We start from the raw sequence: 27,177 nt of genomic DNA on the forward strand, positions 1-27,177 counted from the left end.
TATGTAGTGAACGTTGTGTTTCAAGAAACGGAGAAGTGGAGATTTGCTATCTTTTAAAAAGTAATGGGAGAATCATTTTTTCTTTGTGCAAAAACGTGAAAATTCGAAATGTTTAATATGTGGCAGTATTCTCGCTGGTCAACGGAAGTTTAGTATTGAAGGCCATTATAATAAATTTCACAAGGACGAGTACAATTTATTGTCGGATTCTGAGCGGATAGGGAATTGACTGAGCTTAAGAAGAGCGATCTGACGATACCAGATGAATATGTCGTAGTTGGCCGGCCGGAGTGGCCGAGCGGTTCTAGGGACTACAGTCTGGAACCGCGCAACCGCTATGGTCGCAGGTTCGAATCCTGCCTCGGGCATGGATGTGTGTGATGTCCTTAGGTTAGTTAGGTTTAAGTAGTTCTAAGTTCTAGGGGACTGATGACCACAGCAGTTAAGTGCCATAGTGCTCAGAGCCATTTGAATTTGTCTAGTGGCCGTTGTCACGAGAGATCTGTGACTTTCTCTCGTCATGTCTCTCATCTAACTGATTTAACATTTTATGGAGCACTGTTTTCAAGTTTTCAGGACGACAACAATAATAGCCCAGCGGTATGTGCAAGTTATAAGACTGCGCTTAATATAGCGAGAGCTGGAAAACCATTTGCTGAATTAATAAGTCTCGGTTAAGAGCAAACATCAGTGATGAAAATTTACTTAACTGTTTGTGTTTGTCTGTATGTATAAATTTTGTTCCAGATATTAAACGTATTGTAAACTCCACCTGTGATAATTAAATAAAACGTATCGTAGGTAATAGGTACTCTTTCAAGCCATGATTTCTTTCAAGCACTCCTACTAACCTTATTCATTCACTCAATAAAGCAAGCTAGGAAACTAAACGCATTACAGAGGAAGGAGCGGACAGAAGGTATGGTGGGGATGGGAGATAAGCGGGTGGCCAGCTTGCCCCTGTGTGCACGCGGAACACCTGTTAACTGCACGCGTGCAAGTGCACCGCACATGTGCAGGATTCCTGCCCGCCCCTGTTCTAGGGCCATTCCTATGCGATGGACGCGAAATTTGATTAGACATTATTATTCAATGTAGGAACATGCCTACCAACTTTGGTTTATATCGCTCAACTCCTCCATGATGTGATTCTTTTCCCATCTGCTGGAAATGCTAATCCGAAGGTCGTGGGTTCGACTTCCTGTACGATATTTCTCTTTCTAATTTTCAATTTTTTACGTTACTTACACTACAAACACGAGTAAACCGAAATAACTCTGAATATATTCTATTTATAAATGCCGGCCGTTGTGGCCGAGCGGTTCTAGGCGCTACAGTCTGAAACCGTGCGACCGCTACGGTCGCAGGTTCGAATCCTGCGTCGGCTATTGATGTGTGTGATGTCCTTAGGTTAGTTACGTTTAAGTAGTTCTAAGTTCTAGGGGACTGATGACCTCAGCAGTTAAGTCCGGTAGTGCTCAGAGCTATTTGAATTTTTTATTTATAAATATTTTCATGAAACTAAAGAAATGGAAATTTTTTGACTGCAAATAAATTTGGAGAAAGGTTACACATACACAGGAACCTCATGTATAAAATTAGGTACTTTCAATTGTTTTCAGTTGATTAATGCGTGTTGGCGCTGTTATTCATGACAGAAACAGGGAAAGCAGTAACTTTGTCGGTTCTTGCACAAGGTTTAAGCGCCGACATTGTCACTTTTACGTCGATGTTTTTAAGGTTTATACGAAAAAAACTTGAGTTATATTCATAAAAAAAATTCTCTCAAAGCATAGTTTGGCAGCAAATCACGCGTGGTGCATCTTTTCTCCAAATGAGATAAGAGCAGCTTTAAAGTTTCCCGATCAATTTTTATCAGCTGACCATGATAAAAGGCACCACAGGGTTGCACTAGCAGAGCGAATTTGGGACAAATCGTTCTTCATCTTGAAAATCTCGTCGTATAATTGTGAAGCTGCTTTCCTTCCCGCGAGCCACTTAACAGAAGAAAATTGTTCTCTTGCACACAGGGTTTCATCAGTTCTAATACAAAGTGTTGAGCATTGCAATGTAAGTAGCGTAAAAATTTCAAACAAAAGAAGCTTACAGCATAGGGACTGGATCCCACGACGTTCGGATTATCGTCTTATATTACTTCCGTTGCACCAATCACTAAGTGGAAACTACGATGACATCAGTGACTTACAGTCAGTTCGACCCGCGTCCACAATGCTGTTACCTCTAAACCCTCAGTCATGTGAAGCTCCCACTTCTCACACATTTCTGGGCAAACGCTGCGTATAGGCACCAGAAATTTCGACGAAATGGGTGACGACGAGTATGGTTCTCAGGTTTTCTTCTACAAGGGTATCTGCACACTCCACAAGTCATCGTACAATATGTGGCAGAGGGTAGCTCGTGTATCAATATTAATTTTCACTTTACTTTTCCATCACGGATGATGCAAGGAAATATACACGGTGAACATTAATGAAACCTAAAAACTGCTGAGACCGATTCCTTGCTCTAAATGGAGGAAAAAGGATTCTATAAACATGTGTCCGGAAACAGCCGGTGTGCTTGCAACGACAACAGATCTTCGCGGAACACAGTACAGTGTTGCGTCGCATCCACTTCACAACAAATGTTGAAAGGCCTCCATGGGATTGCAGGTGATAAAGATAGTAGTAGTCTGCGGACTCCCTTCATGTTCGTCTGCTTGAAAGGGCCCATGACCGCCCCCAAAAAGGAGTTGAAATGTCGTGGTATGTGGTTGGTTCCATGATGGTGCTTGTTTTGATATAGCTGTGCCGCCTCTCGACCGTTTCCACCTGCTTGGCCGCACACAGACACCAATTTGTCTTGTACCCGACGTGGGTATAGGACCATTCTGCTTTTTACAGTACGCTGCGTCAATCACGCAGCCTGCAATACTCAAGGAACACAATGGACGTGGTCGGAGGAATTCGTGTCTTTTATCGTGACAACGATGTCGTTCCTGACACATATTCTTTTTCTCCAATTCTAGTCAGGAATCCGTCCCTGCACTTTATCGGTTTTATTAGTGTCCACCCTGTAGACTGTCCGTATCCTGAATGAGATTTTCACTCTGCAGCGGAGTGTGCGCTGATATGAAACTTCCTGGCAGATTAAAACTGTGTGCCCGACCGAGACTCGAACTCGGGACCTTTGCCTTTCGCGGGCAAGTGCTCTACCAACTGAGCTACCGAAGCACGACTCACGCCCGGTACTCACAGCTTTACTTCTGCCAGTATCCGTCTCCTACCTTTCAAACTTTACAGAAGCTCTCCTGCGAACCTTGCAGAACTAGCACGCCTGAAAGAAAGGATACTGCGGAGACATGGCTTAGCCACAGCCTGGGGAATGTTTGCAGAATGAGATTATCACTCTGCAGCGGAGTGTGCGCTGATATGAAACTTCCTGGCAGATTAAAACTGTGTGCCCGACCGAGACTCGAACTCTGGACCTTTGCCTTTCGCGGGCAAGTGCTCTACCAACTGAGCTACCGAAGCACGACTCACGCCCGGTACTCACAGCTTTACTTCTGCCAGTATCCGTCTCCTACCTTTCAAACTTTACAGAAGCTCTCCTGCGAACCTTGCAGAACTAGCACTCCTGAAAGAAAGGATACTGCGGAGACATGGCTTAGCCACAGCCTGGGGGATGTTTCCAGAATGAGATTCTCACTCTGCAGCGGAGTGTGCGCTGATATGAAACTTCCTGGCAGATTAAAACTGTGTGCCCGACCGAGACTCGAACTCGGGACCTTTGCCTTTCGCGGGCAAGTGCTCTACCAACTGAGCTACCGAAGCACGACTCACGCCCGGTACTCACAGCTTTACTTCTGTCAGTATCCGTCTCCTACCTTCCAAACTTTACAGAAGCTCTCCTGCGAACCTTGCAGAACTAGCACGCCTGAAAGAAAGGATACTGCGGAGACATGGCTTAGCCACAGCCTGGGGAATGTTTGCAGAATGAGATTATCACTCTGCAGCGGAGTGTGCGCTGATATGAAACTTCCTGGCAGATTAAAACTGTGTGCCCGACCGAGACTCGAACTCTGGACCTTTGCCTTTCGCGGGCAAGTGCTCTACCAACTGAGCTACCGAAGCACGACTCACGCCCGGTACTCACAGCTTTACTTCTGCCAGTATCCGTCTCCTACCTTTCAAACTTTACAGAAGCTCTCCTGCGAACCTTGCAGAACTAGCACTCCTGAAAGAAAGGATACTGCGGAGACATGGCTTAGCCACAGCCTGGGGGATGTTTCCAGAATGAGATTTTCACTCTGCAGCGGAGTGTGCGCTGATATGAAACTTAATGTCCGTATCCTAGTCAATCACAGTCCATCCAAATTTAGTGTCACTGTTATTCCGTGAGATACGTGTTACAGAAAGCAGTACGATTCTTTCCTCATTTTGGAACCCACTCTCTCGGACTTTTTGTAAGAAGTTCTTCTGTGAGACTAACAAATAGACTCATGGCGAATCGTGGAGCCCTTCTTTCAGTCTCTTTTATCTCTTCATTTATTTAAACTTTTCACTGGAGTCAGGTAGACGAATATACTCATGAATTGTTCGATCGATGGTTTTGTAAGCCATCTCTTTCGCACGTAAATTACTCTTAAGGTTTTTCCGACCGTCTCTTATCCTTACTTATTCCTTTACCATCTTTTTCTCAACCTTCATTTGGTAACTCTGATATAAAAGCCCCTAGTACCCCAGGCTGACAGATTTGGCAACATAATATTCACAACGAGAATGGATGACTGATGACCAAGAACGAAGTGATCGGATTAAAAAGGGTGTAAGACAGCGATGTAGTCTTTCGCTCATACTGTGAAATCTATATATTCAACAACCAATGACGAAAATTTTTTAAAAAAAGGTTCAAGAGTGCGTTTAAAATGCAAGATGAAAGGCTATCGATGATAACATTCGCTGATGGCATTGCTGTCCTCATTCAAAGTAGATGACAATTACAGGATATGTTCAATTGAATGAACAGTCTGATGAGTACAGAATATGGATTGAGAGTAAATCGAAGAAAGACGGAAGTAATGAGGAGTAGCAGATGTGAAAACAGAGAAAAACTTTACATCAGAATTGCGCACCACGAAGTAGTCAAAGTTAATGAATTCTTGTACCTAGGCAGCAAAACACCAAAACGGTCGGAGCAAGGAAGTCATAAAAAACAGACTAGCAACGGCAGAAAGGGTATTACTGACCAAGGGAAGTCTACTAGTGTCAAACATAGGTCTCAATTTGAGGAAGTTGTTTCTGAGAGGGCACGTTTGCAGCACAGCATTGTATGGTAGTGAAACATGGACTGTGGGATGGAACAGAAGATCATCGAAGCATTTGAGCTGTGGTGCTACAGACGAATGTTGAAAATTGTGTGGATTGGCAAGGTAAGGAAAGAGGAGGTTCTCCGCAATGTCGGCAAGGAAATGTGTAGAAAACCCTGACAAGAAGAAGTGACAGGATGATAGCACACCTCTTAAGACACCAGGGAATAATTTCAATGATACTAGAGGGAGCTGTAGAGAGTAAAAACTGTAGATGAAGACAGACATTAGAATACATTCAGCAAATAATTGACGATGTAGGACGCAATTGTTACTTTGAGATTAAAGGGTTGGCACAGGAGGGGAATTCGTGGCGGGTTGCATCAAATTAATAAGAAGACTGATGATTTAAAGAAAGCTACCAGTCAGCTGCAAAATACTAACGCGAATTCTTTACAGACGAATGGAAAAACTGGTAGAAGCGGACCTCGGGGAAGATCAGTTTGGATTCCGTAGAAATGTTGGAACACGTGAGGCAATACTAACCTTACGACTTATCTTAGAAGAAAGATTAAGAAAAGGCAAACCTACGTTTCTAGCATTTGTAGACTTAAAGAAAGCTTTTGACAATGTTGATTGGAATACTCTCTTCCACATTCTAAAGGTGGCAAGGGTAAAATACAGGGAGCGAAAGGCTATTTACAATTTGTACAGAAACCAGATGGCAGTTATAAGAGTCAGTGTCTTGAAAGGAGGATATAAGATGAACATCAACAAAAGTAAAACAAGGATAATGGAATGTAGTCGAATTAAGTCGGGTGATGCTGAGGGAATTAGATTAGGAAATGAGACACTTAAAGTAGTAAAGGAGTTTTGCTATTTAGGGAGTAAAATAACGGATGATGGTCGAAGTAGAGAGGAAATAAAATGTAGACTGGCAATGGCAAGGAAATCGTTTCTGAAGAAGAGAAATTTGTTAACATCGAGTATAGATTTAAGTGTCAGGAAGCCGTTTCTGAAAGTATTTGTATGGAGTGTAGCCATGTATGGAAGTGAAACATGGACGATAGCTAGTATGGACAAGAAGAGAATAGAAGCTTTCGAAATGTGGTGCTACAGAAGAATGCTGAAGATAAGGTGGGTAGATCACGTATCTAATGAGGAGGTATTGAATAGGATTGGGGAGAAGAGAAGTTTGTGGCACAACTTGACTAGAAGAAGGGATCGGTTGGTAGGACATGTTTTGAGGCATCAAGGGATCACAAATTTAGCATTGGAGGGCAGCGTGGAGGGTAAAAATCGTAGAGGGAGACCAAGAGACGAATACACTAAGCAGATTCAAAAGGATTTAGGTTGCAGTAGGTACTGGGAGATTAAGAAGCACAGGATAGAGTAGCATGGAGAGCTGCATCAAACCAGTCTCAGGACTGAAGACCACAACAACAACAACAACAACAACCAGTCAATAACATTTCAGAGAGTTAACATACCTCATTGATCTTTTTATGATTCTCGAAGTGTGATGATTCTCTTGAACTCAGATGCTATGGTCAGATTGATACATTTTTGGTAATTTATGCACCACACTAGTTATTTAAATTACGTAGATATCTCATCTATTCCCTTGATCTCGTTCATCTTGGATATTCGTCAGGTTTCCGTCAGGCAGTGCCTACATTTTTGGTAGGTTTATTTTTTCCTTATCACTCTACTACTTTATTATGCTACTAGGTTTTCATTATCTTTTGCTATGCCAATACCATCCCTGTGACATAGTTTTCCATGTAGTTCGTTTGCAGCATCTGATTCCGTTCCTTCCCTTCTGCTGAAGTATGTAAATCAGTGTTTTGTCAGAATGTCGTAGCATTATACTGTAGTTTAAAATCTAATTTGTACACAACGGCTGTCCAGTTTCAAAGAAATCCAGTTCATGAAAAGTTACAAGATTTTTCTCTGTAGCCTGATTCGGATGTGTAAATCCACTTTTGTTTCCTAATTAATCTCGTGTTCCCGACAGAGCTCCTCATTATCCAGGTAGAGTGGTCTCTCCGTGGTTAGGAGGCAAGAGTGCAGCTTTAACGGATAAATCCTCGGCAGTGTGGGCTTAAGCCGCTAGCCGCGTGCCCATAGACCGAGAGTGGTAATTACCGAAGTTAAAGAGGCGAGAGAACTTTTACACGGAGAACAAAGTCCCCACGGTACGCTGTGAAAATTGTGGATACAAGTGCCGCTACTTTATTTTAGACATTTATTCCCTGCAAGCAAATACGGGAGTAGAAGAGGGGCAATACAGATTTAGAAGCCACGATTTGTTCTGTGTCTAGACCAAAACCTGGATGAAGAGTACATCGTGTGGTCACGTATTGCATTTGTAATACGCCGCTAATTTACACAATGCTTCCGAGAAAATGTATGTGTTCGGACAGAAACGTGATCAGGTTTACAGGCCCCTGAGTAATTCACGAGTACAGAATTCTAAAGTCACGTAAAAATATATTTTGGAAGACTCTGGATTTATTATTAGAATTCTCCACTTTTGTGGAGGTGTCTCAGTATAATGTAACAGACAAAGCGAATCCTCTAATCACACGTATTACAAGCAAAAACTCAGTTTTATGTTATTACCGTTACAAAATGTTTCAATAGATATCTGCAAAAAGATAACCTGTATCACCCATTTTTAACATTAATTTCCATAATACTATGCAAAATAGTAAGCAACTTGTTCACAAATGTGACAAAATAACAAGAGAAATTTTTTTCGAATATTTTATTCTGTACGGTAAATGTCATTGAACCGTGAACTTAGTTTCAAAACCTTTTCTTGAATAATTTACTTTATTTACTAGCGATTCATCAAGAACATTAACACTGCCGGCCGCGGTGGTCTCGCGGTTCTAGGCGCGACGTCCGGAGCCGCGCGACTGCTACGATCGCAGGTTCGAATCCTGCCTCGGGCATGGATGTGTGTGATGTCCTTAGGTTAGTTAGGTTTACATAGTTCTAATTTCTAGGGTACTGATGACCACAACTGTTAAGTCCCATAGTGCTCAGAGCCATTTCAAGAACATTAACACATTTGATAACACTAGGTGAGCGTGGAAGTAGTTTCCAGGGAGTAACTGATGAAAATGAAATTACCTTTAGCAAATGGCAATTTTATTCGTAGAAGCCTTTTCTAAAACAGATTTAAAATTTATAAGCAGAAAAGCACCCTCGAAATATCAAGTTACAATTTTATTTCGAGGCGGAAAGAACAATACTGACAGTATGAGCCTTCGGGTCTGAGAAGCTTGCAGCTCCCTTTCAACACGGCCGTAATCACGATCGCTCACAACAACCTCTGAAAGACTACACTGGTGAAATGATACTGCGAGAAGAATGTGACAGAACTAAAAGATGTAAACTGAATAAGACTCTGGTAGTGGATGACATTCCTTCAGAATTATTCATAACACTGAAAGAGCTGGCGCCGGCCGTGGTGACCGAGCGGTTCTAGGCGCTGCAGTCTGGAACCGCGAGACCGCTACGGTCGCAGGTTCGAATCCTGCCTCGGGCATGGATGTGTGTGATGTCCTAAGTTAGGTGTAACTAGTTCTAAGTTCTAAAGGACTAATGACCTCAGACGTTGAGTCCAATAGTGGTCAGAGCCATTTGAATCATTTGAACTACACTGGCGCAAATCTGCAACACACCAGATTACTTTAAGCTAAAAATTTTAACAAGTCACACAAACCCATTAACTATGCACCCCGTAAGAGGCATGGAAATGGTACAAACACTTACTCTAAGAAATTATTTACCACCGAAAGTGCAATATGTTTTTTAAAAGGACTCTTACGGTGGAAGGGTGGAAACTTTATAAAAATCACTATTTTAATAAAACCCATGAAATGCAGACTTACATAAAATGTACAACATGCTCTACACTACACATATACCGCCTCGCAAGATGATAAAAATGGTTCAAATGGCTCTGAGCACTATGGGACTTAACTTCTGAGATCATCAGTCACTATAACTTAGAACTACTTAAACCTAACTAACCTATCACACACATCCATGCCCGAAGCAGGATTCGAACCTGCGACCGTAGCGGTCACGCGGTTCCAGACTGCAGCGCCTAGAACCGCTCGGCGACCCCGGCCGGCGCGCAAGATGATAGGCAAGATAAAAACATATTTCTGGAATTCGGCCTTTACACCTTAATTCAATAAATTCGTTAACACCAAATCCGACAAACATGACAGAGGCAGCTATTAACGTATGGCAGATTGATAGGGGGATTACTGAACAACTCGAACCGCAGATTGCTCTAACCCTCCCCAACTCTACAAGGGAAAAACGGACCACCCAATTCACAAATAACCACTTTCCCGTGGATGGGCAAACGGAGAAGAATGGTGGGACGACCCCAAAACAAAGTGGCTGGTGACCTCACCAAGAGAACAAGTAGAATTTAACAAGTAAATGAAACAACATATCTCCAATCACTTAACTTCTAATAAACTGCGATTTCTGGCGAAGACCTGGCGCAGCACCCCCAACGCTTTCCCGAACCGTCTGCTGCCAGCCGCCTCAACGGATGCAGAGATCTCCCGTCTCACGGCGTCGCAGCTCGCCCCGGCCAGCCCGATGTCGTGGTTTCACTCCTGTTGCTCTCGTCAACCGCGAAGCCACTACCCCTTTCCATACGGCGCGGCCCACTGGAGTCACATGGGGACCTCACATGAGCCGACGCTCAAGGCGGACAAGTCATCTCATGTCTCAGTGCGCGACCGACCAACAGACCGATCCAGCCGCCAATGACCGTTGCCCGAGCAACTCGAGCAGACTGGCGGCCTAACGCACAGACTCAGATGTAGGAACTCAGCCCCAACCGGGCGACCACTAACTGAGTTCTGTTACTGGCGGAGTGGCAAGACTCTCATTTTCTGGCTTAAAGTTTGATCCAAACGACAGACATACTCGTACTCCGATGACAGACAGACACTAACTGCCGCACAAATGCGAACGAGAGAGACAGACCAGCAACTGGTGACATGAGACTGACCTAGCCTCACTCTGACTGACCAACTGCCGAAACCTTTTTTTCCTTAATTGTGATTTCATTCCCCTGCCTCATATGGGCAGGGGAGGTTGTCAGTGGCACAATTCGCCACTCTTCATCCGAGCCAACTGCCAAACTGATAGCACCCCTTAAATGCACGTGAACAGGCGACCTTTCCGCTTTCCCACCAGAGGGAGACACCAAAGCTGCGATTGCCACAGCGGTGCCACCGCCAGATACGGAGGGCGACTGCTTCACACTATGCGCTTTGGCGCGCTCTTCAAAACAGCAAATTTTACCATGGCTCAGTGATAACACTGAAGAAACATAGAATGAGTTACAATATGAACCACATGAAACTTGTGCATAAATACCATGATGTTGAGATTTCTGAAAATAATCCAGACGTCGTGGGGTTGGGCGGCCATCCCTCATTGCAGATGTCGGCTGTCCTAGGCTAGGCAGACTGGTAAAACAGGACAGGAAGCGAACTGTGGTGGAACTAACATCAGACTGTAATGCTAGCAGAGTACAAGCCTGTCTGAAGACAGTGTGCACCGAACACTTCTATCGATGGGCCTTCTTAGCTGACCACCCATGTATGTGCCAATGTTAACACAAACACAGCTGAAATGGGCATTGACCATCGGCACTGGACGTTGGTGCAGTGGCAGGGTGTTGCAAGGTCTGATAAATCTTGATACCTTCTTCAGCGTGCCAATGGGATGGCGCAAATCCGTCGTCTTCCAGGGCAACAGCTCCTTGACCCCTGTACTGGGCGACGGAGACAAGCTGGCGGTAGATCCATTGTGCTCTGTGGAGCATTCACATTGGCATTCATGGGTCCAATAGAGCTTTCATTAGGCATCATGAAGGCCAAGAAATATCATCCATAGAGTGCAGATCACGTACACACTTCATGACGATCATATTTCTCGACGGCAGGGGAATTTTTCAGCAAGATAACGCACCATGTCACAATGCCTGGAGTGTGATGGAGTGGCCTGAGGAACACACTGACGTGTTTCACTTGATGTTCTGGCCCCCCAACTAGCCAGATCTGAACCCAATCGAAGACATCTCGGATGTGATTGAACGTGGCGTCAGTGCTCATCGCCCCCTCCCCAGGGATTAGGTGATGTGTGTGTGCAGATGTGGTTTGAACTGCCCCCGGCGACCTACTAAGGCCTCATGGCTTCCATATCACAATGCGTCGCCACAGTTACCCTTGCCAAAGGCGACCGTGCCAACTATTAGGTCTAATGTTCCAGCTGATCATTGTGTCGTTGTATGTGATGACTGTTTGTACAGAGTTGTGTTGGACGTGAGTTTTTATGGATGAAGGAAAGGGAGAGGGTGAATACCGTTACCGGCACATACCCTACTCCTCCCGAAAATCTGATGGACGAATCACCATCAAAAGAATCTCATGCCCTCAGTCCTCAAGAAACTGCTAGGAGATTTGGAAAGTAATCCGTAAAACTGGCGCGTAGAATGATGACCAAGCCGGCCGGAGTGGCCGAGCGGTTCTAGGCGCTACAGTCTGGAACCGCGGGACCGCTACGGTCGCAGGTTCGAATCCTGCCTCCGGCATGAATGTGTGTGATGTCCTTAGGTTAGTTAGGTTTAAGTAGTTCTACGTTCTAGGGGACTGATGACCTCAGATGGTAAGTTCCATAGTGCTCAGAATCAGCCAATGATGATCAGGAACTTTACGCTACCATCTCTCCTTCTCGTGAAGGCCAAATAACGGCGGTGATCTGGTTCTACGAACAAGATCGGAATCAGTTCACCTCCGAGTCGAACGCCGTCTCAGAGGCTTGCGTCAGCGATCTCGCCCACGAAAGCGACTGACAAAGATACTGCACAGCGTACTACAAATGAGACTGGGCGAGATACAAGAGATGTGTACAGAACTATGATTCTTCCAATGGTTCGAGACGGGAACGAATAATGGATACCAGCGAAGGGAATAAGTTGTGGACATGGAATATCTCAGCAGACCTAGTGGCTACTCAATCGCGGGCCACTAATAAATGTGATAAGGATGATCGGTGTTAGAGGCAGCACTAGTGTAACTTCTTTTCTAAGGTTAAATGTCATAGAAAACTCAAGTCTTATCACGTTAATCCAATACCTGGAGTGTAGAACAGGATAAGAATGAAAACAAAAGTTCCAAAATATTCAGCGTCATTTTAATTTCTTCCCCGGGTTTCCATAGCACAATCCAGCCGTCTGAAAGCAAAAGTTGACATTGGTTATCACTGTTAGCATTCAACCGCGATTCTTAAACATATATTTTAACAACGCGTTTCAAGAGACAATGCTCCCATCATCAGGTTGTAAAATCTATGTCATGAAATTAAACGGACTAAAAAGACAAAATACCATCACAAATAGTTGGGAAGTCCATATAGTAAAACAGAATTAAAAGTATATTGGACTGTGCGTCCTCGTCTTACAATGAAGTTGTTAACACAAGTCGATGGCCGTCCCATAGCTACCAAATATGCTGTCGCACTGTGCCGGCTCGGGAGATGTTGTGGACTGACGTGCCTAGGTGTTGTGGCGTGGTTACAACCGTCTGCTTGACTGTAGCGCTATGCTATTGGGCGCCTGATTTCCTTATTACATTGGTCTGCCATCGTTAGCCTCTCGCAACACTGTCAGTGACATGCTACAAGTTTAAAGTCGCATACCTACCCTAAAATAATTCTAAAAACCAGCTAAAAAATCTCATTTCATTACAATTATCTCGTGCATTTAGAATATTGCTTTGTTTCTTTTCCATAATGGATTATATTAAAAGTTGACATTATTTGTGCAAATACAATAAATGCTGATTGATAGTACACTCCTGGAAATTGAAATAAGAACACCGTGAAGTCATTGTCCCAGGAAGGGGAAACTTTATTGACACATTCCTGGGGTCAGATACATCACATGATCACACTGACAGAACCACAGGCACATAGACACAGGCAACAGAGCATGCACAATGTCGGCACTAGTACAGTGTATATCCACCTTTCGCAGCAATGCAGGCTGCTATTCTCCCATGGAGACGATCGTAGAGATGCTGGATGTAGTCCTGTGGAACGGCTTGCCATGCCATTTCCACCTGGCGCCTCAGTTGGACCAGCGTTCGTGCTGGACGTGCAGACCGCGTGAGACGACGCTTCATCCAGTCCCAAACATGCTCAATGGGGGACAGATCCGGAGATCTTGCTGGCCAGGGTAGTTGACTTACACGTTCTAGAGCACGTTGGGTGCCACGGGATACATGCGGACGTGCATTGTCCTGTTGGAACAGCAAGTTCCCTTGCCGGTCTATAAATGGTAGAACGATGGGTTCGATGACGGTTTGGATGTACCGTGCACTATTCAGTGTCCCCTCGACGATCACCAGTGGTGTACGGCCAGTGTAGGAGATCGCTCCCCACACCATGATGCCGGGTGTTGGCCCTGTGTGCCTCGGTCGTATGCAGTCCTGATTGTGGCGCTCACCTGCACGGCGCCAAACACGCATACGACCATCATTGGCACCAAGGCAGAAGCGACTCTCATCGCTGAAGACGACACGTCTCCATTCGTCCCTCCATTCACGCCTGTCGCGACACCACTGGAGGCGGGCTGCACGATGTTGGGGCGTGAGCGGAAGACGGCCTAACGGTGTGCGGGACCGTAGCCCAGCTTCATGGAGACGGTTGCGAATGGTCCTCGCCGATACCCCAGGAGCAACAGTGTCCCTAATTTGCTGGGAAGTGGCGGTGCGGTCCCCTACGGCACTGCGTAGGATCCTACGGTCTTGGCGTGCATCCGTGCGTCGCTGCGGTCCGGTCCCAGGTCGACGGGCACGTGCACCTTCCGCCGACCACTGGCGACAACATCGATGTACTGTGGAGACCTCACGCCCCACGTGTTGAGCAATTCGGCGGTACGTCCACCCGGCCTCCCGTATGCCCACTATACGCCCTCGCTCAAAGTCCGTCAACTGCACATACGGTTCACGTCCACGCTGTCGCGGCATGATACCAGTGTTAAAGACTGCGATGGAGCTCCGTATGCCACGGCAAACTGGCTGACACTGACGGCGGCGGTGCACAAATGCTGTGCAGCTAGCGCCATTCGACGGCCAACACCGCGGTTCCTGGTGTGTCCGCTGTGCCGTGCGTGTGATCATTGCTTGTACAGCCCTCTCGCAATGTCCGGAGCAAGTATGGTGGGTCTGACACACCGGTGTCAATGTGTTCTTTTTTCCATTTCCAGGAGTGTAGTATATACTCAATGTATATAAAACCAAAAGACAGAGTGCATGAACACGAATTAATAGACCTGCAATGAAAAAGAGGTAGAACCCTTCACGAGGATAACGTATCATCGCACTTAGAAATATGTGTTACATTTTGTGACATTTTTCATAACCTTGTTGCTTAGTTTCATGGAAATTTTGTGTTCGGTCGATGTAGCTACCGCTGGTTTAGCGGTGTGCACCATTTCAGAGTAATCTTTGCCCGACGACAATGCTTTGTTAGCTGTGGTTATCATTTCGCTTGCGTGCAGTCAGTTGGCGTGGCCCAGTAGTAGCTAACTCGCAGTGACAGCAAGTACTGGTCAGCCACATTAGGGACCTATGACCGTAGCAGTCTGGACCCTTTAATCCCACAAACCAACCAACCAGCTACATTAGCTGAAACGCTAGCATAGGACATGTACACTGATGAGCCAAAACATTGTGACCACCAACTGAAAAGCGTGTTGGTCCAGTCTGGAACGCAATTCAGCTGTGATTCTGCGTTCCATGGATTCGACAAGTATTTGATTAGCTTCCAAAGGCTTGTGGCACCTGGGACCTAAGCACAGGTGACACACTACCCGTAATTTGCAAGTGACTGGTTTGCCGGAGCTTCAGACCTCCATAGCTTTCCAGCTGGGTTTCATCGGACGCAGATAAACCATATTTGACGGCAACTACATCACGCTCCTCAAACCATTTTAACACGAATCTGATCTTGTGACACTGACAATTATTCTGCTCGAAGATGCCATCGCTGCTGAGGAAAATGTCAACCGTAGCTGGTTACAAGTGGTCCCTAATAACCTTCACATAGTCTACAGCTGTCATGGTGCCTTCAGTTACTATGGTAGGTCCCATAGGGGTCCAGGTGAAAGTCCCCCACAGCACAATACTGCTCCCTCCTTCCTACGTCCGTGGCGCGCTGCATGTTTCTGGCAGCTGTTCGCCTGGATGGCGGCGTATCTGTCCACCACCATCCACGTGGTTTAACAATAAACGGGAGTCATCCGACTAGGCGACACGATTCCACTGATCCGCAGTCCAATAGCGATGATCCAGCGTCAACTGCAATCAGAATCGACGCTGTTGTTGGGTCTACTTGGGAAGACGTAGTGGTCCTCTGCTGTGGATCACCATGTTCAACACAGTGCGCTGGAAGGTGTTCTCCAAAACGCCGCTGCCAGCACGAACACTGCTGTCGTCAGATCTGACACAAATCGCTGCTTATGCTGCTTAAGAGAACGGACAAGCCGTGTAAGTAGGCTGTTTATGTTTCCTCTGTTTATATTTTTTTATTGGCAACGTTACGTAGCGCTCTGTACGAAAATCACTGGCTGTACTGTGTGCAGTCTGTGGCTAGTTTGCATTGTTGTTTGCCATTGTAGTGTTGGGCAGCGGCAGTTGGATGTTAACAGCGCGTAGCGTTGTGCAGTTGGAGGTGAGCCGCCAGCAGTGGTGGATGAGGGGAGAGAGTTGGCGGAGTTTTGTAATTTGTCATGAACTGCTGTATATACTATGACTATTAAGGTAAATACATTGTTTGTTCTCTATTAATATCTTTCATTTGCTAACTATCCCTATCAGTAGTTAGTGCCTTCCGTAGTTTGAATCTTTTATTTAGCTGGCAGTAGTGGCGCTCGCTGTATTGCAGTAGTTCGAGTAATGAAGATTTTTGTGAGGTAAGTGATTTGTGAAAGGTATAGGTTAATGTTAGTCAGGGCTATTCTTTTGTAGGGATTTTTGAAAGTCAGATTGCGTTGCGCTAAATAATATTGTGTGTCAGGTTAAGCACAGTCGTGTATAAATAGTTCTAAGGGGACGTTTCAGCCGCTGTTTCCTATGTTCTGTGATGAGGTATGGACGTCCAACTATTTGTCCCCTACTCATGGTTTCAGCATTCTTCAGTTACTTTCCATAGGTGCTCAAGACGAAAGCACGGGCCGGCCGGTGTGGCCGTGCGGTTAAAGGCGCTTCAGTCGGGAACCGCGTGACCGCTACGGTCGCAGGTTCGAATCCTGCCTCGGGCATGGATGTGTGTGATGTCCTTAGGTTAGTTAGGTTTAATTAGTTCTAAGTTCTAGGCGACTGATGACCTCAGAAGTCAAGTCGCATAGTGCTCAGAGCCATTTGAACCATTTTTGAACGAAAGCACGCGAACAGCCGACCAGCTTCGTCGTTTGTGAAATGCTCGCTCCCAGGGACAGGGCAACGACATTCTACCTTTTGTCAAAGTCGCTTAAGTCAGCGGACTTCCGCATTTGCGCCACTTAGGGTAGCTTGAATGATTCCCCATTCGTCTCTGCTCCACTCACATACTTCTCTTACTGCGTGACGTGCTCTGAGCACCACAAGGCAGCATACAACACATTCAGTCCAGCTATTCGTAGTGTGATCTCATGTTGTTAAGTACAGTTGTGTGTGTGTGAGTGTGACTCTTTCGTTGTTTGTCAGTAGTGCCATCTAATATATGTTGGCTAATTATTTGCGTCCAATTTTTACAGTATTTAAGTTTCAGTGTGGAGAAATTAAGTGATATTGTGGCATACGCGACGTTGCTCAAACTCAGTTTAGTTAAAAACCTTTGAAATGAATAATAGCTTCAGTAACGTATCATACAATAGGTGATGTGCCAGTAACTGTTATCAAATGAACCACTGATGGTTCAAAATGGCTCTGAGCACTATGGGACTTAACATCTATGGTCATCAGTCCCCTAGAACTTAGAACTACTTAAACCTAACTAACCTAAGGACAGCACACAACACCCAGCCATCACGAGGCAGAGAAAATCCCTGACCCCGCCGGGAATCGAACCCGGGAACCCGGGCATGGGAAGCGAGAACGCTACCGCACGACCACGAGATGCGGGCTGAACCACTGATGTTTGATTCCTAAAGTACCAACAAGAAAAGTATGTGATTGGATATTTGGAAGTTTATTAATCCACACAACCGACATCGTCGCGTTATAGCTTTAAGATATTACTATCAAGTTTCCTCTAGCGACGAATCTACAATGGCCACATTTGTTTGTCCACCCCCCCTCGGTATAACCAAAGGATAAATGTTTTGCTGATGATCCTCTTAGTCTATGACTTTAAAAAAAATTATACAATCTGTGGAAACAACGCACAACAAAAACCCGCTCGGTCAGTGACAGATATATTTCATGTTTAACTAAGAATACGCTGTCACGTGCATCCACAGATCCTACAACATCACTACCAAAGTGCTTACTTCAATGATTGGCATGGGTGTTCTTCTGTTGCTTTCGTAGAACTCCCTTTTCTACGGACTCAAAAGCAGTCGACATGCATCCAGTAGGAGTGTCTACCAGTTTTTAACTCCCATTTCCCTAATTTATTCGTTCATCTTTTTCACACCAATAATGACTTGTTATTTACTAATAGTTATTAGACTATAACTTTTTTCTGTAATGATAAAAACAACACGGAGAACAACTATAGATGTACTTTCATCATCTTGTCAAATCCAATTTTATCAGTTTCGTGCTTCCGGCAACTGCGTCCGATATCTTCGTCAGGAATACGACCTGTCAAAAATACACCTGCATAAGTATTCAGTACCACTAAGCAATATGGGACTTCCAGAATATGCAGTCATGAAATTACGCAGATCGCAGTGACTTACACACAATGTTGTGGTGAAAGCAGGGCCACTGAGAGCTTAACAATTGTGTCTGTTGCTACATTCGTTGCACGTGGTTCAGTTCAAGTAATTTGTAGCACAGGCCAGAATTTTCGCTTGGTCGAGAAGACTCTTGCCATTTCTCTTAAAGATGACATCAACCATTACCAGTGTTCGTGCCGTGCTGAGCGTCACATTTCTTTGGCCTGCGGCCAGTATTATGTTTGGCGACTTGTTGCGCTGGTACCACAAGAGGGCGAGCTGCCCGCGCGATTGATTGATGTGAGAGCCACTGGGGTCGAGAAGGACTCAGCTGTAGAGGGATGCAATCAGTTGGTGGAGAGCCGAGAGCAGGAAGTGTTCTCCAGGCTGCTAGGCTGAGGGACCTCAGTATCAGCCAGTGCGGTGTGGCTGCTGCTTGGACACACACATCGCAGTGGGTAGTTGCTGTGTTTTCCTGAGCGAGAGGACAGGTATTGTAGTGGAGGCGCAGACAGGGGCTCCCAGATAACAAGAGGAGAGCCAGAGCACTTCAGTGATTCACAGCAGTATTTTCAACAGTCGAGCGATGCAACATAGCATGCAGTGAAGAATCCAGGCTGTGCACCGAGGGTATGGGATGATCAGTAATATTACACACGCGAGGTCCATGGGTACATTGTGCCGTGTTACGGTTGTTGCCTGGTGGCACACTGAGCATGTGCATATTTTCTCCAAAAATTAAAGCCATATTGATTTTGTTATTTATCCGCTGCTAATGTGAAATGATATTTTACACTCTGTGATCAAAAGTATCCGGACACCTGACTGAAAATGACTTTCAAGTCCGTAACGCCCTCCAACGGTAATGCTGGAATTCAATATGGTGTTGAGCCACCCTTAGCCTTGATGACGGCTTTCACTCTCGCAGGCAAACGTTCAATCAGGTGCTGGAAGGTTTCTTGCGATATGGCAGCCCATTCTTCACAGAGTGCTACACTGAGGAGAGGTATCGATGTCAGTCGGTGAGGCCTGGCAAGAAGTCGGTGTTCCAAAACATCCCAAAGGTGTTCTATAGGATTCAGGTCAAAACTCTGTGCAGGCCAGTCCGTTACAGGGATGTTATTGTCGTGTAATTACTCTATCACAGGCCGTGCATTATAAACAGGTGCTCGATCGTGTTGAAAAATGCTATCGCCATTCCCGAATTGCTCTTCAACAGTGAGAACCAAGGAGGAGCTTAAAACATCAATGTAGGCCTGTGCTGTGATATTGCCACGCAAAACAACAAGGGGTGCAAGCCCCTCCACGAAAAACACGACCACACCACACCATAACACCACCGCCTCTTAATTTTACTGTTGGCACTACACACCAATGCAGATGACGTTCATCGGACATTCGCCATACCCACACCCTGCCATCGGATCGCCACGTTGTGTACCGTGATTCGTCTCTCCACACAACGTTTTTCCACTGTTCAATCGTCCAATGTTTACGCTCCTTGCACCAAGCCAGGCGTCGATTGGCATTTACCGGCATGATGTGTGACTTATGAGCACCCGCTCGACAATGAAATCCAAGTTTTCTCACCTCCTACCAGACTGTCATAGTACTTGCATTGGATACTGACGCAGTTTGGAATTCCTGTCTGATGGTCTGGATAGAAGTCTACCTATTACACACTACGACCCTCTTCAACTGTCGGCAGTCTCTTTCAGTCAACAGACGAGGTCAGCCTGTACGCTTTTGTGCTCCACTTCACTATCACATCGGAAACACAGGACCTATAGGTGTTTAGGAGTGTGGAAATATCGTGTAAATACTTTTGACACACAGTCACATGAATACGTTCGAAGTCCGTGGGTTCCGCAGAGCGGCCCATTCCGCTCTGTCACGATGTCTAATGGCTATAGAGGTCGCTAATGTAGAGTACCTGGGAGTAGATGCCAGCACAATGCACCTAATATGAGAAACGTATGTTTTTGCTGGTGTCTTACTTTTGATCACATAGTGTATCTGCTGTCGTGTTGTAGAAAGTTTTCTTGTTATTGTACTGTGAGCATTACTGATTTTCTTGATGACACTGTATCGAAAATTATCTCGATATTTCACACTATGGTATGTAATATTACACAGAAAATTGCATTGAGAAATTTGTGTAGGTGTTCCTATTGGTGTTTGATAGTGGCTTTGCTTTAGTTACTAGATGGTGAATGGCAGTGGTCATAGAACTACTTATACGTAGGCTGGAACTTAAATAGTGGCAACTATATATCGACAACCGATACAAAGGAGTTATATGTTTGCTCCTGTTACTGTTCTTCAAAGTAGTCACCAGCGTTGTGTAGAAACCGTTGTCAGCGATGTAGAAGGCGTAGTATACCGTTAGCAGAGCCTGTTCTTTTGATGGCGTGAATGGAGCGGTCTACTGCCTATCGAATCTCTGCAATAGTTCTGAAGCGAGTGCCACGAAGTGGTTCCTTCATCTTCGGAATCAAATCAAAGTCACAAGGACTTAAGTCCGGGAGTATGGTGGATGGTACAGTACTTATCAATGCCATGGACCGAGCCGATGCATTGTCGTGCAAAATGATGGGTGGGTTGCCCCAAAAGTGTTGGCACTCCTTTCGCAAAGCTGGTTGCAGGTGATGCTCCAAAACCGATCGTGCGTATGTCAATAACAAATGTATTTTGCTTAATTCTGTCTCATATATGCAACCTGGTAAGTTTACAAAAAAAAAGTTCTCAATATTTACAAAAGGATCGTGTGTTCTTTCACCGTATGCTTCGATTACTGCTTCTGATTTGATTTACACTGGGATGAAAAGCTACCTCTTCTCTAAGGGAACTCTTTCTTTCAAAATTGGGTTTGTGACTCATGAATATTGGTTTCAAAGTTCTTTAATTCTACTTCTCAGCCATGGGACGCACAAATCATATCATTACCTGTTTCTAGTTTTCAGTAACTCATCATCAAATAATATCAATATGTTCTATAGTCCGTGAGACGAGTGATTGGTACTGGCAGTTCCGGCGGGCAGACGGCGCTGTTGCCGAACGTGGCTCACAGCACGCGGCGCCCCGTCTGCTACACGCATTCTCTAGCAGCAGAAATAGAAGCGAGACAAAATACAAGTCGTATTGGTACGCGTGAATTTATTTAAAGTTCATGCTTGAAATATATTAACTCGAAAACTGATAAGACCTATTTAGTACAAGTATCTAAGATGCTGAAACATAATAAAGTTATTTGTTAAACTTCACAACTGAAATGAAAACTATTTTCGCAAGTTGTTGAACATTAGCAGTTTTGGTTTCCATTGTTAAGTATTAGCATTATTAATTTGTTCTACTACAAGCTACAGAATAATTGGTCAGTGTATTAAGAGTTATAATCTGAAGAAAGTACTCACAATATGATGATCTGGTTGTAGATCGATAGCAAACTCCCTCCTTACATTCCTGAATACGTTGTAGTTACTGTAATGGAAAAACACCACTCACATCACTGTCAGAATCTGTTTTGACATTGTCTTCCTCAGCACTACTCGAACTATCACTGCTCTCTCCCAGATGTATAATTAAATTTTCGATGCATTCTTCCACAACCCCTTCGGTTTTGGCCGCCTCTCTGATGGCACTTGCAGTGCTGTTTACAATTTTAGCCCACGTCTCGCTTGTCACTTTATTGATAGCTGCTGGAAGGAGAGTTTCCACTTCAGAGATCGTGAATTTTTTATTGTTTGCAGCAATGTAATTTTTTATCTGCGCCCACACTCCTTCAATTGCATTGAAGTGACAGTGGTATGGAGGAACCCGAACGATTTCATGCCCGTGCCTTTTAGCAATCTCGTCAATTACATATGTTGGAAATTGGAGTTTCTTTTGTGCCACAATTTCGAGCAGTTCCGCCTTCCTTAAATCTTCTCTGAAATCTACTTTTCGCCGTTTCAACCACTGAATGATATCGTCTTTTTTTGTTGCCAAGGTTGGTGCCTTATCGTGAACAACGGAATGATAAGGCGCATTGTCCATAACAATCACTGATGGACTTGTCAGATTCGTCATAAGCGATGTCTCGAACCATTCTTGAAATACTACACTGTTCATTTCTTCATGGTAATCTCCCGTCTTTTTTGACCGAAACATTTTCAAGCAGTTTGGCACAAAACCTTTCGATGTTCCTGCATGTAAGACAATAATACGCCCTCTTTTGCCAACAGGCACTGCCGTTGTCCCCTCGGGCGTTCCATCATTCCAGCCTCTACGTAAAGAATGGCTGGCATTGACTCAAGTTTCATCTAACCACACTATACTTTCGAATTCCACACCCATGATCCTGCACAGAAATCTGCACTGCCATGCAACTACATCTGTCCTTTCCATTAATATTTTGCGTCCGTTAAACAGTGAATAGCTAAAGCCTATGTCTTTCAACACTGTATGCAATGAAAATTTGCTCCCTTTAAAAAGATCGTCTTTCAGAAGCGACACCAGTAATTTAGATAGAGTGGGACGTTCCCTTCTCTTATAATAGCTGTATATATGACGACGAATAGCGTCTTTCTGAAAATCGTCCAAAGCTGTCACCTGCTTATTTCTCGGTCGCTTCTTTCCTGGTGTGTGCAGCTTTGTTGTGCCACTCTCGTCACAGTCTACACTATACTGTTCTTTCCCTATCTTTACAACAGTGTTCTTACTTATTTTCAATGCTGCTGCAGTTCTCTTCACAACCTGAACAACAGGAATTAAGGGCCCACCTTTGTCCTTTTCTTTCTCAAAGTAATCCCTCACAGAGCACACGAATTCACGGGTCTGGGTGTGTAGCACACTTTTCTTCCTCCGTTTCACTTCTTGTGTTGGGCTGGTACCACCCGCCGCACTAGACATTGTTTACAACGAAACATAAACAAAGAAACACTAAAAACACTAAAAACAACAAAAACGAAATAAACTGCGAATTCAACTTCAGACAAACGAGGAACGACCGCACCGCCTGCACGCGAGACACTGGGAAGTTTCATAAGCGCGCGCGACCGGGTTTCAGAGCGGCAACGTGGCCCTTGCTACCCGCTCAAAGTCAGGCCGTCATTGGCTGCCTGCCTGCGGTCGCTAGGCAACGGAAAGACGCTACCGAGCTGTCAATACCAAATACTCGTCTCCCGGACTATATAGTAACACGTCAACTGAACAGGCCAGAAGACGCGGGCAGTTCGTGAACGTATCTCTACTGGTACTGAGGAGCACTGTGAACCGCACTCCTAGCCTGATCAGTTGATGAGATAGTACGTAACGTGATCAAAACATCTGATGATGACTTACTAAATGGTTCAAATGGCTCTGAGCACTATGCGACTTAACTTCTGAGGTTATCAGTCGCCTAGAACTTAGAACTAATTAAACCTAACTAACCTAAGGACATCACACACATCCATGCCAGAGGCAGGATTCGAACCTGCGACAAGAGCGGTCGCTCGGCTCCAGACCGTAGCGCCAGAACCGACTTACTAAATAGTATGAACTGATTATGATGTTATTTATGTGACTCGAGGCTGCGAAATAAAGTAAAATAATTTATGTGCAATACATACACCGAGTGCCTTTAAACAGTATAAATAGTCGGCGTAAAATTTGCATTCTAGGCGGTTTCAGAATTGAACTACGCATAACGGCTAGAATCTAACTCAAAATAAAAGCACAGATTGTTCGCGAGTGTAGCGTCGGCGTGCTGTGATGGAATTTTCTTTGATAAGTTACGTATCGTTTCTTTTCTTTCTATTATTTTTGCCATCTGTATAGTGTAAATTACAGAAACTTATACACTGTTTCGCCATCATAAGTTGACCCATTTTAGTGGTGCTTCTAGTAGCGGAGGAAATCGGTACTAGTTGGAAGATATTCATCTATATCTGACTGCTGCCAATATTTCAGATCGTGTTACCTCTGTTTTCGAGTAAGCGCAAAGCACGCCTGATTATGCCAGCACTGCGGGATGGAGTCGAGGCTGCCTTCCCCTCACCGTACCTCACGCCTCGGCAGTCGTATGCGGAGGCCAGCACACCTCCTGCCGTTCACAAGAGCCACTGCGTGGGATGTCGGGTGTATTTCCTACTGGATCAGTACTATACCCAGAGAAATTTAAATGAATGTAGAATCGCAGACACAGGGAGATGTAAACAGTTGAAAAACTGTGAGCAGAGAGAGTAATTGTGCGAGATTCCTGGATATCGAAGGTATGGAAATGATGATTTGAACGACTCAAATAATAACAGTGAGGAAGGAGTGCATAGATGTAGTGAAGAACGTATGACTCCAAGTTATTCGCTTATGAAAGTGATTTATGAGCATAATGGAGCTGATATTTTATTATATTTTAATTAATTTATTTATTTTTTAAGAAATTTCGTTTAAGAAAATTCTCTGCTTCTTATTTATTTTTGGTATTTTTAGTTATGATTTCCAGTGGTTTCATTTAGATTTTCGCTTCAATCTTTTAAAAGGTAAAGAATGTAAAGTTTCTGGCTTTAAATACCACAGGAGAGATAGATATACGTATGTCCCGCAGCGTAGGTCGCGCTGACACTCCTCGTTGAAACTACTGAATCTGAAATCTCTAAAATGTTTAATTCGCTCCGAAGATCGCTCGGCACAACTAGGTGCTATGTTGTATGATGCGTAAGGATTCATGTGTCCAACGTTTTTATCGACGAAAAGTTTATTCCCTCTGAGATCTTCTCTCAAAGAATATTGAACGTGAAAATATCCAGGCTCGCACTATCATTCCACACTGCACCTCCGATCGATTTAAGTCACGTGACATCTGAAGAATGTTTGTCAAATCTTTTATAAATTGATAAATACACACATTGAATGCGTATTATTTTCTGTACATTGTTTATTGTTCCACCAACTAACTTAACACTCACAATGGAGCTTAATAGCGTCGCACAACAATAGAAAAATCTCTCCAACATAGAACAAGTCCGGTAATAGCTTCACACAGAGTACTCAAATACACATCTTTGGTTACTTATTCCAGAGCACATAACGTTTAATTTTCGCAGGCAGTTCATACTACTCTCGGGATTAATAATTCGCGGCAGCTAAGTTGAATGGTTTTCACCATTTATAATCCATAACAATGCGTAAGTTATGTATGTCGGAGGAATGTGGCCTTTCACTACTTTCAGGGAGAAAGTATTGATAACGTTTGTCTTTCAGAATATCGCGTCTGTTCAACTACATTTTCGTAAAAAGAAATGGATGATGGAATATGTCATCTAGGGAATGGTGGATGTACTGATAATGGAATTCAACGTTGTCTGACAACAGACGCCTTAGTGGCGTAGATACCAGACCGTCATTTGTTTCTACCTATCAACAGGGAATACTGACAGCCAGAAGGGTCATTGTTGTATAAAAGTGTGAATAAAGCAGGCAAACATGCCACGAAGACGCACTCGTGCTTCATACAACCAAATGAGCGAGTTCTAAAGGGTTCAAATTGTGACCTTCCGAGTGGCGTGATGATCCTTTCGTAGAATTGCTACATTAGTCGGACGTGCTGCGTCAGTTGTGCAACAATGTTGGTATCAGTGGTCACGTGAGCATTTTAACACCCATAGACGAGGTTATGGACGTCCTCGTTGCACAGACGCCCGCCAGGATCGTAGTATTGTAAGAGCAGCAGCGGCAGATCGCACAACTACCACAGCACAGGTAAGAGGGCTTGTGAGTTCAGACGTGTCAACACGAACTGTGGCCAACCGGTTATTAGCCGGGGAACTAAGAGCACACACACCTCCAGCCCGACATCCACTCGAGCCATAGCACCGACGTGTTGGACTCGATTGGCGCCTCAGAGGATCACTTGGAAGATTAAATGGCGCGCAGTGATCTTCAGCGATGCAAACAGATTCTGCCCGCATGCAAGTGCTGGCCGTTTGCTCGTACGACATAGACCTGAGTTCTGTCTCGTAGAGTGTATTCGTCCAAGACACACTGGCCCCAGCCCAGGCCTTATGGTCTGGGATGTGACGAGCTACAATCTTTGTTCACCTTTGATGTTTCTAGAGGGGATGCTAACCAGCTTTCGGTACGTGCAGAGTGTTGTCAGACACACACTTTCGAAATTCTTTCTACGACGATGTGTTGTTCCAACAGCACAATGCTCGCCCACATACTGCCCGTGAAACTCAAAGATTTTTGCAATACTTGCACCAAGTGCTGTGGTCAGCGCTACATCATAACTATTCGAGCACGTGTTGGGTATAATGGGACGACCAACATGTTTTACGGATCTACGTACGCAGGTAGAGCAGGCGTGGTATAAAGTATCCCAGCACAGATTCGCCCTCTGTACGATCTACTGGATGCCAGAGCCTACATTGCCGCGCGTGGGGGATACACAACTTACTAATGTGGGTGCTTGAACAGGAGTCGATACCTGGTACCTCAGAACCGCTTGAGCTATTGACCTGTAAATTTAATCATTTCATTTATTGCATATGCATTGTTGCAACAATAAATCTTGAGTGAATTGGAAACCTCTAAAAGGGCGTACAAACTTTTTTTTTTTTTTTGTGTCAGCGTATATATCGAGCACTGCGCTCAAAAATCTGCGATTGTGTCTAAACTGAAAATACTAGTTCTTCCTGGATATTCCTTCATATACTGCCTCGAAAAAGCTGCTTGATTCAAGGTAATTTCTTGCATGAGAGCATCAACATATCTTTTAGTGTGTATTCGCACAAATTCAAGAAAGGCGCTTCCCCATGTTAAAACCAATGATGGAAGTGATAGCAGCGTTATTCGCAGTCATGATACGCCGCTAGACAGCAAAAATTTTCTTTTGTATCTTTGAGCATTTAGCAATGACATTAAAGTGTCACGT

The sequence above is a fragment of the Schistocerca cancellata genome, chromosome 9, assembly GCF_023864275.1.
Source record: "Schistocerca cancellata isolate TAMUIC-IGC-003103 chromosome 9, iqSchCanc2.1, whole genome shotgun sequence".
Lineage (NCBI taxonomy): Eukaryota > Metazoa > Arthropoda > Insecta > Orthoptera > Acrididae > Schistocerca > Schistocerca cancellata.